Below are 12,414 nucleotides of genomic sequence, written 5' to 3'. Positions count from 1 at the left end.
TCAGTTTTGACTTTTAGAGAGGTTTAAAACTTTGTTTCGTTTCATATTATATTTTGCTAAGGTACCACAGCATTAGTTATTCATCTATATTACAAATCTCAGAGTTGCTATCTTTCTCTGAGCATAAGCATTCATCTTTCAAATTAGAACAATGCACTGCTTTTCAGTTCAACAAGCGAACAGTTTAAAAACATTCACAGATACTTTTCATGTATATTGCCTCAGGAAATCTTCCCAAATATAAGCAAATAATAAGTCTTATTTCTTTTGTTCTTTCATGTTATAATAGTTTATTGCTTATCAATACAAATCAGAGCTAAATTAAAAAATATTCGTTTCAACCGAGTTTGTATTTTTTAAAAATTATTTACAGAAAAGTATCGCTAGCTTCAGAGTAGCACAGTTCCTTATTCAGTTTGCTGAAGATGAAGATTTTAATATTTTTTTTTTTTTTTTTTTTTTTTTTTTTAAGTTTTCCCAGAAAACACCCCAGCGCGAAGATAACACGGTACGAAGAAATTACACCTGTTAGATATTGCACGTTTGGGCGTTGCTTTTTCTCTCCTTTGATGACGGTGCGAATACACCAAATTTTTACCTACCGCGACTCCTTTTTTGTGTGCACAAGGAGCTTGCGTTTGTTTTCCGATGACTAAAAACTTGATTTTCGCCCTCCAGGCGGCATTATGTACATTACCCTCATTAAAACAAAAAGTCTTTGGGCTCAATTCACAAGATCTGCGTAAAATACATTACGGAGACGACAGAGTAGAAAAACTGATGTTGGTATAAGGTTGCTTTTTATGCATAATTTAAAAAATGTAGCGAGTTTTCAGTTTTAAGCAACTAATGAATAAACTATTTGTTTAAAAATCTTAACGAAAGATTTTATTTATATAGAAAGGTAGCTTACCAGTACGTGACACTTAAACTATGACAAACTTTAACCTTATATTGAAGCTGATTTTATGGAATACTTCTACGCCATGTTTGTTTTGAACACTTGCATGAATGGTAGCAAATTTACTAACTGTGGAATTCAGTTTGAAGAAATATTATATAATAAGTTCAACACAAAAGTGACTTTATAAAGTAAAACTTTAGACGGTAACTGTTCATTAATATGCGACTAACTAACTGAAGTAATTACAGTTATATTGAAGAGTAAAACATATGTACATAAGGCAGAAAATGTTAATTTTTTTTAAATTCCTCTTTATTATTATATTTTTTAGAAACTGCTTCCTTTTCTCGAGTTATGGGGTATTTCTCCCGCCTTCTTAGCATGCCTTCGTGGTGTAATGGTCAGCACGCTCGACGCGAATTCCAGAGGCCCGTGGTTCGAGTCCCGGCAAGGACATTGCTCATTTTTCAAACTCTTGTTTCGAAATTACCTAATGATTCTACAGTGGCACCTGAACTGATACGGTGGTGGATGATGATTCTCCACTACCAGGATTTGGCGATTGAGTCCCCTAAAACCCCAGTCAGCCTTTAAAAGGGGGGTATATAAGGTATTTCTCCCGCCTTCTTAGCATGCCTTCGTGATGTAGTGGTCAGCATGCTCGACGCGAATTCGAGAGGTCCGTGGTTCGAGTCCCGGCGAAGGCATTACTCATTTTTCATCTCTCCAACTTCAAAATAACCTAATGACTCTACAAAGTGTGATATTTGGTAACCCTAGAAATACTACATAGATTAAAATAAAATATAACAAAATATAATATTTTTACTAAACTAATTAAAGCAGTTTCATTATACACACATCATGCACAACTTTTATAGCGTCCTACCACATGAAAAATTCTCTGAAATTAAAAAGTTTAAATTTTCATTCAACAAAATTCATAAATAAAAAAAATCAGACACATACAACTATCCTTTTCTGGGATATTATTTTCCTATGCTTCAATCGATCCTTTTCTGCATTATTCTGACAAAAATTAAGTGTTTTTGGAAAACGGTCTAGAAATTCATCGAATGAATAAGGCGTCATGCGAAAATAGTTTCAAAAAACTTAGCTTAATTTCCTCTCTCCCCAAAAATTGTGCCAGAGTTCTGTCTCACTACTAGAATTTTCCAAATCATTAAAATCAAGAAAATATTGTATCATTTGCTAAACTATTTGTGTCGTACCTCTTAACATAACAAAATGCAATAGCAGTAACGAAGATGCTGAATTTCCCCCCACTGATTATATTAAAGACTCCAGACAAGAAATTGTTAAAAGAGTTTTCATAAAATTCATTTTTATAAAATTAAAATTTCTATTGTAGACGTTGAAGAATTTGAACGATGCTGTTGCATTTTTACACTTCTTGGCCTTTTGCAATTCTGTGCCAATGTTTTGGGCTAATTACTGGTGAACGACAAATACCCTGGCAGGTTTTAATTTTCAAATATAAGAAGTGCATTTGCGCTATCAGAGCGCCGTCAGGAAAGGTGAATAAAAATAAACAAACAAAAAATTATTATTAATTAAAATTAAATAAAACGCAAAGAGATAAACAAAAAATTGAATTAAATTAAGTGAATATTAATGATAAACTGTTAAGTAATGGATTAAGATAACCAAGTTGCACTTATTACGGTCTACGGCCGGAATTCCAATTTCACTCAAAATTTGAGAAGTAAGAAAGACGAGCTCCATTTCCTTAAAATGTTCTTTCACGAGTCTTAAAAAAAAATCTGTTTACGTTATTCATATATTGTAGCACATTCAGATTTTTTTTATTGCAAAGTATCAGCCACTGGTAACATAAACATGATACAAGTAGTATTTACATCACACGCAAGTAAAGAGCAAAAAGCCCATGATATATAAGCACAGGAACAACATTATTATGTCTATTACTAACAATCATATTATTATGTTCATACCTGTGTTTAATCCGTAGTTGATTGTAGATTCAACACACAAACGTAAACAAGCAAGAGAACTGCGATTCGTTGCAAGAGGTGTGTGTGTATTTAATTATGGCAAAGCACACTAGGGCTATCTGCCTAAGGGAAGGGATGCCTTCGTGGAGGACTTTCTAAGGGAAACTGGCTCGTATACACGTTACACATGGGGAAAACCACGAAAACACCCATGCAGCCAGCCCGTTCGCGGGATTCGAAACTCGGACCGAACTACCAATGTTCAGCGACTTTACCGCTCCGCCGCTGGTGGGCTCGTTGCAAGAGGTTGTAGAGTTCCTCACTCTTATTCTCTACTAAAGTAAATGTCGAGGAACCTGGTGAACTATTACGCGATTTATCGCTTAGTCCAAATAACAGGAATCGTAAACTCAAGAAGTGTTAACTACCCTTTATTTGACTCAGTAAGATGAATAGTCGGCTCCTTTCTTCGGGCTTACAACAGAGCCTCCAGTTGGGCTTAAACTCAAAAATAAGAACTAACTATATCTAACTAAGAGGCGTAGCCGAAGCTAAATAAATCTAACGTAGTTGGCACTTAAAGTAGCCGACGACTATCTACAAGGCACGTAAGATGTGGCCGAGCGTAACAGCTTCCACAGACTTACCCTGAAGGAAACAGGCTCTACTCAGGATTCCTAGCTCCCTCTCACGAAGTTGAACCTTCCTTAAATACTACTTCTTATTCATTTGAATTCCACGCGATTATAAAAACTCATTCTGGTAGGGACTTGTACGCTGAAACGAGGAAAGCTATTTCCTATCTTTCCTCGTTTCAGCGTAACAATTAAATTAACTGTTATAAAATTAAAATATACCTTACAAGATTAAAACTGAAAATAAAACTATGAAAACTTTTGATATTACATGGTAGACAAATTCCTGGGGAAGATGGAAATCCTTGGGGGGGGGGGAATTCGCTTTAGAAACGTTAAAAGGTATATAAGATCGGATTTTCATATTTATTTGATGACAACACTAACGCTAACGCTACTACTAACGCTACACTAACGCTAGCCTACGGCATGGGGTGCCTCTAGCTTGTATCCTCGTTACACATGGAGAAAATCACAGAAGCACACATGCAGTCAACCCGCCATTCTCCGGTTTTCTAAACAGGGTCAAGTTAGCTCATGGAGGTGTATAGCATATAGCACCACTGAGCAGGCTTCCGACCTAAGGAAGAATAAACTTAGTTCCTACTAAGTTACATCTTACCTCCATGAGTTAGCTACAGCCGCCCAACCGGTATAGTGGTTAGCGTCGCTCAAGGGCCCGGGTTCGAATCCCGGAGAAGGCATGGATGTTTGTAAATGTATGATGTCAGTGCGGCATAGCGGCACTCTAAATATGCGGCGAGCGGAAAGTCCTCTCGTGTGGTTTGGTGGAAGGGTGGAGGGGTGGGAGAACCTCGCACCCCCCCCCCCCGGGTTCTCTCCATTAAAATTGAAGGCGGAGCTGAGCTAAATCGCACTGTCACTTGAATGGTGCTGATGGCTGTTGCCAACGGCAGGCATAATCTAGCGCTCCTTAAGCGCGTGAGGAATTAATTTCGTGGACTTGGGCTGACTACGTTAGACCAAGTGAGCATAAGCAATAAGAGTTAGCTATAGTTTTCCTTTGTCTTTTCAGCCTATAAAGAAATCGAAGATCGATTTCAGATGTGAAAAGTCCACGCAAACACTTTAAAAAAATCATAACAAATTTTATTCTTATGCATTAAAATACGTTTCTTTTCATTTTTTTTAAATAATTTTATTTTCCGTGAATTCTTTATTGGTTTGTTTCGATCAACTCTGGGAACCAATTTTCTACCTTCTTCTATCAAAAGCATTTTTTTAACAATTTTTCCACACATATTTGTGGCATATTGAGAAATTTTTCAAAATTCAGAATACATTTTTGTGGAATAAATGTTTAATTTTTTCTCACGTATTCTTGTTTAACGTCCAAACTTATTATCGGAGAATTTCCATTTTTACATCATTAAAGAGATCAGAAATAATATTTCAAATCAATATTTTTGGAACTTCTTAAGAGATTTACCAAATTTTTACGGGTTTTCAAAAATCGTTCAGTTGTTTTAGTTATGTCGTAGTTTTTAATAGGGATAGATTTCCATTCAAAAGAATTGACCGTTTAGTTTCCAGTCCGATAATTTTAAGTATTGGATATCTAAATCATACAAAATTAAAATTTTTACAAGCATTTAAACTGGTTATCAATTATGTTAGTCTACATGGGCCTTCAAGACTTTGTCGCGTTTAGAAATATCACTAGTATTTTAAAACATGGCCTTTTCTCCAGAGCTATTTCGCTTGAGAAAGGCTGGCGGATTGGGGAGAGATATGGTGCAGTTAAAAAGCTGAAATAAAATAAAGCTTGATATATGATAAAAATAAGTACAACCAGAAAAGTTTCCAAATTAAAATTAAAGGTCTGAAATAATGATTCAATTTTTATCCTGTGCGCACGCACGCACACATATAAATATATATAGGTATAGTATGACGTTTACTTAACAAACAGCTTCGACAACCACATGCTCTTTTTACATTTACGCTATTTATCCTGGCAATCAAGGCGATACAACACCTTCAGCCTTGTCGATTAATAACTGACATTAGTTCCGAGTGATTCTAGGCACCGCCCAAGTTGCTTTATTCATTCTTCTAACCTTAGGTTAAGTCAGCATAGTAAGCTGCAACTATCCGGTCATATTTTCACACATCTGTGGGTTTTTTTTTTGGGGGGGGAGGGTGGAGTCCCTTTCAAGCTCAAGGTATCATCAGAAGAGTCTTAGTCATCACCTTTTTTAAAGCAAAAATTAAATGATTTTCCAATAGCTGTTTTGCGCCTGAAATATGTTAAATGCTTGCTGGTTAGTTACGCACTGATTATGACCAGATGCAAACGCATGCTCTACATCAATAGAGAAGATTTCATCCTCAAATTATTATGTATCTGAACATTATTAACAAAATTTTACCTTTAAATGAGTATCCTAAGAACTCGGAAGCATAGAAAACATAAGCATGCAAAGTATTTGTAACGAGATTATTCGGTTATATGTTTTGTACGCATCCATTCATAGGTTAAAGCGAAGATGTTTTAATCAGCTGTATTGCTACAGTATGCGTTTCCCAATTTGTTGTCTAAAAGTTTCTTTGGGGGAAACATGGAAAAATCATTCTTCAAACATCCATCTGTTGATAATAATGATAACAGACATAAAATATTTAAAAATTATACAGTTGCTGCAAATAATAATTTCCTGTGACATTTAATTTTATTTATTACCGTTAACTTCAAACAAACAGTGGTCTCAGCATGGGATAAATTCAGTAAACATTTTTGCACTCTATTCTTCCTCTATGCACATTAGCCTCATAAGAACGGTTTTAACTATGTAAATCATCTTAATTTATGCCAAATTTATAAAGTTCTGGAACTACCTAAGCCTTAAGACTTCAAGCCTTGGGGAGTCCCAAATTCACGATTGCTTTTCATTCACACAAAACAAAGAAAGCGAGTATTGAAGACCCCTGAAACAACAGTATACGTGGAGCATCAAAATTCCTTAATTCAGCCTTGTCGATTAATAACTGACATTAGTTCCGAGTGATTCTAGGCACCGCCCAAGTTGCTTTATTCATTCTTCTAACCTTAGGTTAAGTCAGCATAGTAAGCTGCAACTATCCGGCCATATTTTCACACATCTGTGGGTTTTTTTTTTTTTTTTGGGGGGGGGGGGGAGGGTGGAGTCCCTTTCAAGCTCAAGGTATCATCAGAAGAGTCTTAGTCATCACCTTTTTTAAAGCAAAAATTAAATGATTTTCCAATAGCTGTTTTGCGCCTGAAATATGTTAAATGCTTGCTGGTTAGTTACGCACTGATTATGACCAGATGCAAACGCATGCTCTACATCAATAGAGAAGATTTCATCCTCAAATTATTATGTATCTGAACATTATTAACAAAATTTTACCTTTAAATGAGTATCCTAAGAACTCGGAAGCATAGAAAACATAAGCATGCAAAGTATTTGTAACGAGATTATTCGGTTATATGTTTTGTACGCATCCATTCATAGGTTAAAGCGAAGATTTGTCCCTGTAGAAAACAGCCAGGCATTCTTTAAAATACCGGCAACATATAGTACGTGTTGCCGGTGGAATTGACACGTTTTAAAAAAAGCAATGAAAAGTCAATATGCGTCAAAAGCATTTATATCAGATCCATTATTCAGCCGTCCTCCCTATATTCGGTTCAGACAAACATTTCATAAACAAGGACTAACAATTTTTAACTGCAACTACGTCCGAAAAAAAGTCAATTGAATTTCAGGAACATTTAAGTTTATCTCCTTGCTCTAAAAAATGTATATATTTCAGAGATTAACGAAAAGATATCTCAACATATTTAGGAAAACAGCTATCTGATTATAAACTGCAAATTTCTTTATACATCTCCGGAGCCAATCAATTCTAATATAAAATAATTGTGAGCTCATATTAGCGATAGTTTTAATTTATTCAGCTTACATCTCGCCCACAAAGAAATTTTTATCAAATTGCTTTCAATTAAAAACATTTTCAGTAATACACTTTTTGCAAACATTTTGTCTTATCTCAAACATACCAATGCTAACGATGAGACACTCTTCTTTAAAACGTAAAATAATCTCTCTTTACAATATAAGAATATTAACAATTCTTAATGTTTCTGTAAGAGATATCCTGTAAACTATTTAATTCGGGAAACAAATACCAATTTCAAAAGAAAATTGTGTAGAAAAATGGCTTTATGCAGCTCTGTTGAAATGAATCGAGCCCTTTTTCATCAACATTATGCCAGTTATATTGTTGTTATTATATTACATATTCAGCTGGGTATTATTTTTACGATCACATGTTTACAGATAGATCATTTTACCTCTCAGTAGCTGAAAATAATGGTATTTACTTGATAGAAACAGGCTCCGAAAATCAAACTGAAATTGAATGAGACACAGTTTATGGTTATTTTCCCCCTCCACTTTTTTTCTTGTACACCACAGCAAAGCACTCGCACGTCCTTCAGCTGGACGAGATGCACGTGCACCAAGTGTTTCCCTACGTGACAATCGAAACCTTGGGGGGACTCGGCAGATCGCTCGGGGCTACGGCAGCAAATTCTAAGTAAGAACCCATTTATTTCTCTTTAGGTCAGGAAAGCACGGTTCCGACAGCTGCACAGACGATGACGCATTCCTTTCCCATCCTTGATCAGTTTTCACGTTCATTAAGGTGAGGTCAGGAATGCAAGTAAGTGGATTATATTTATTGGCAGATATAACATACTATTTCGTTTTCCCTAGTTTCGCTTATATTTGGTAACAATATTATTCAATTTGAGACAACCTTTCACGTTCGAAACATCTGTGCATCTCTGACAAAAATATCGCCGCTTTCACAGAATATAAGCTATGAAGTCAATAGACAGAACTTTTAAATAAGGGAAAAAATAAGATTCAAAGCAATCAGAATACCGAGGCAAAATAACTTCAATCGCAGTATTTAATGCATGTGTACTATTATTAAAATGCTAACATATCCATTACCAAGTAGACTGCGAAAGTTACATTATTACGAAGCCATTAAAAGACATAAAATTAAATTTTAAAACGAAAAAAATGATATCCTTACACGAAATTATTATAGCTTCTTTGCCTTATAACGTATTCCTCCCGCCTTCTCAGCGTGTCTTCGTGATGTAGTGGCCTGTACGCTCGGCGTGTATTCCAGAGGTCCGTGGTTCGATTCCCGGGAAAAGCGTTGCTCATTTTTCATCTTGCCTGCTTAAAAAATACCTAATGTCTCTAAAGTAGCGCCCAAACAAAAAGGGTGGTGGATGATGATTCTCCACACCCTTTGGCGACTGAATTCCCTAAAACTCCAGTCGCCCTTTAAAAAGGGGAGTATATAAGGTATTTCTCCCGCCTTCTTAGTGTACCGGACCAAAGGATGGCGCCACTTACGCCAGCACTGGATGGGCTATTAGGTTTTTTCCATCTTTAGATGGACACGAACTCTTACAGGAACCCTCTTCAGGGTACAATATTTGTATTGGTAAAAGTCTATTTTAAGGCCGTATACCAATCAAAAAGGATTAGGATACGATTCTTAGCTTGCCTTCGTGGTGTAGTGGCGCGTATTCCAAAGGTCCGTGGTTCGATTCTCGGCGAAGGCGCTGCTCATTTTTCATCACTCCTGCTTTCAAAATAACCTAATATATCTACAGCCTTATCAGAAAAAGGCACCCTATTTGTATCTGGGATCGAATTCTTCCATAAAAATTTAGTCTAAAAATTGGAATATTGGTTAAATGAAAATAATAGTAACACGCTCGAGAAATTACAGCATTCAAGTCCTCATAATTGATTATATGGACGATGAAGATTATTAAATCCTATTAATAATAAAAGTGTGCTATAGCGTCGTGACGTGATGTGAGGGTTAATTAATAAAGAGACCTGACAGCCATGCAGATAAAAAAATTGTTCTGCAAGAGACCACTTGATTACTATCGACGTGTTGATTCTACCTGACTTAAATGAAACCCAAAACATAATCATAATTAAAATCCGCGAAATGTTACTTAGGATAGATTAAGTTATTTGAATGTAGCAAAGCACATGAGGGATATCTGACTAAGGGAAAGGTTGCCTTCGAAGGGAAACCATGACGTATACACATTACAAATGGGGAAAACCTCGGAAAAACCCCATACAGCCAGCTCGTTCGCCAGTTGCTCACTGGCAAGACCCAAATAACGTTACAATACAATATATTTAAACCCTGTAGTGTATTTTGAACTTATAAAATTGTCAAGACTGCTAAAAAACAAGAAATACTCAAATTTCAAACCAAGAAATATTAAAACTTTATCTTCGATTAAAAAAATGGTTACTCTGAAATGCTTGAGAAATAAAATGAGAGTTAAAAGATTAAAACAATTTTTAAAAAATGAATTACTTAAGCACCAAGAAGAAACAAAATCTTATGGTAACACCACGACATAAAGACTTTGCTGTTCATAATAATCATACAGTATCAGGACTAATTTTTTTACAGTGAGAAAATTTTAAAAAGCATGTGATTTGTTAAGTTGAAAAACATTACGAATTCCAACTGATTAAAAAAAGAAAAAAAAAAGAAAAAAAAAAGATTTCAAAGAACGTTGCTGTAAGGGGAAATATTTAAGAATAAGGTACGAATAGAACTTTCTCTAAAATAAATCAGTTTTACATTAATTCTCAAATTATGAAATCGTTTAACGGATTGGCTGATAAAAATGAAAGTAAACAACTCAGCCTGATTTAATGGCACAAGAACATTTGCAGGATTTTTTAATAAACAAGTAATTACTTTGATCCTTAATCATCAAGAAGGGGCTATATATTTTTTGATAGCTAGCTACAAGTTTAAATTCCGCTGAAAACTTTATTATAAAAACAAAACGTGTATGGCCTTTAATGACATTCGCCATTTTGATGAGTGATCTTACTTGTTTTTCTCAAAACCTATCAGTTATTTTATCCCTTATTTAATAAGGCAAATATCTTAAAGATATACGTATTTATCAATTTTCAATTGATAGATCAATCATTATCTAAAGAAAAATATTTATCTTACTCTGTTCCTTACTTTTTTAAGGCCAGTTATCAGATATTTTAGGCTAATCAATAATACAGTTCAAAAAGTATTGAATAAACTGCTTCACTGTCTTTCCATCAGTTACTCAAATTAATACTCAATAACAAATGAGATCTGCCTTTTGCCATAATTCTAAAATTCAAAAATATGAGATAATTTAAAAAAGATATTTAAAAATTAAGGCCCTCTTGAACAGGACTGAGCATAAACAAAACTGAATTTAAAAACAGCTTCCATAGACCAACACTTAGTTTATTTGCCTCATGCATAAAGACAGTAAGACAATAGCAAAAGTATAATACATAAATAAATAATAATAATAATAAACTTTAAAAGCGTTTCCTCTTTAAAAGCATACGATAATATGCGATTTGCTGCGACGCAGAGTGACCTTTAGAGCTAGTAAACATATATCATAAAATATATGCCGGAGGGGGGGAAAACATTTATAAAAGAGGAATCGTGAAACAGATGGGTTAGCTGGAAAGGAAAGTATGTGTAAAAACTGTAAAACGTAGACGTATTTTTGACACGAAACAATGATATGATGCTTAAAACCGACGCTGGCCCCAAATTCTCCGATGCATAAATATATTAAATAATTGGAATTATAAAAATATTAAAGCCTTTCTTAAAAACGCATATATATATATTAAAATAAGATGTCAATTAAACATGCATTTTTCTTGCATAAAATATTCCATAACTTTAGAATATTAGTAACAACAGACTCACTTTTGTTCAAGCACTATTAATGTACTCATCATAAATTTTTGTCGACATTTAATTGTACGAGATTCTTCTGTTTCGCAGCATGATATTTCTTCTATTGCTTTGTTTCTTTTTTCCATGAACTCCGTTTATTGTATAAAATTGTGATTTGAATCGTTTAAAAGTATCAATTAAAAAATTACACGTTTTCTCCGCTAGAACCATTTACATAAATATAATCCAACATTCACTGCTACGTTGTTTGGCTAACAGAAAGAAATAACAGCTGATGTCTGGAACACGGAGAAGCAAGTTTCAGACGGCGCGTCTTACGCATTATCTGACAACAGCTGAATCATCCCAAGACTAGCAAAACAATAAAATAATACGGAATTATTTCAACAACCCAATACTATATTGTACAGTTAATTTTTTGATTTACTTTTATTTACATTTCACTTGCTACCACTGGCACCACGTAAAGTCAGTAAGCGCCTGTGCGCTAACTTCTTAGTGAATTCTGAAATTTTTCATCGGATCAAATTTTATGGTCATAAATAATAATATATATTCGTAGCCACTAATATTTTATGCGCTTGTAACAAATCTAACATCTTTAAGTTTCTCTGATATTTTGTATGTATGCATGTGGCTATCAATGATGACAAAGAAAACTATCGGCCCTAGATGCCAAATGCAGAGGGATATCGCGCCGAATAATCAAGACTTTTTGAGGCATCGAAAAAGAATCTTTGCGAAGTGTTCCGTTATGATTTTGCTATTTTTGGTTTACGGGAAAGAGCGCGGAAAACGCATTCGCCCAGATCGCCAAATACTGTAAGGCTGGCCTTGTATCGGCGTAAGAGGGGACATCTTCGTGGAAGGCATTTACAGGTGAAAGGTTTCAATAAAAATAAAATCTAAGTCTTCATTATCTCCTTCTGTTCTAGTTAGTAAAATATATGTACCTTAAAACTTTTGAGTACTTATTACAGACTACATGTTGAGATTTCTTAACCACTTAAGAGGCACTACACTTCTAGGCCGCTCATTTTTGGCTATTAATAATTTCGAATTAAGTAAAAAA

The 12,414-nt window shown here is 34.8% G+C and overlaps 1 protein-coding gene and 1 non-coding gene across 3 annotated transcripts in view; one reads left to right on the top strand and one right to left on the bottom strand.

The window, feature by feature from the left end:
• The window catches only part of cv-c (RhoGTPase activating protein), a 411,227-nt gene that overhangs the window by 226,210 nt on the left and 172,603 nt on the right, over positions 1-12,414 (bottom strand). The gene's annotated exons all lie outside the window — the stretch shown is intronic.
• Positions 1,539-1,611, top strand: TRNAS-CGA (transfer RNA serine (anticodon CGA)). The gene has a single exon. It is a non-coding gene; the product is annotated as a tRNA-Ser (tRNA).

This window comes from Stegodyphus dumicola, chromosome X1 (assembly GCF_044657685.1).
Source record: "Stegodyphus dumicola isolate Sdum_Otavi_A_Nest chromosome X1, ASM4465768v1".
Taxonomy (NCBI): Eukaryota; Metazoa; Arthropoda; class Arachnida; order Araneae; family Eresidae; genus Stegodyphus; species Stegodyphus dumicola.
The sequence above is the reverse complement of the archived record's forward strand: the minus strand, read 5'-3'. Positions and strand labels throughout refer to the sequence as shown.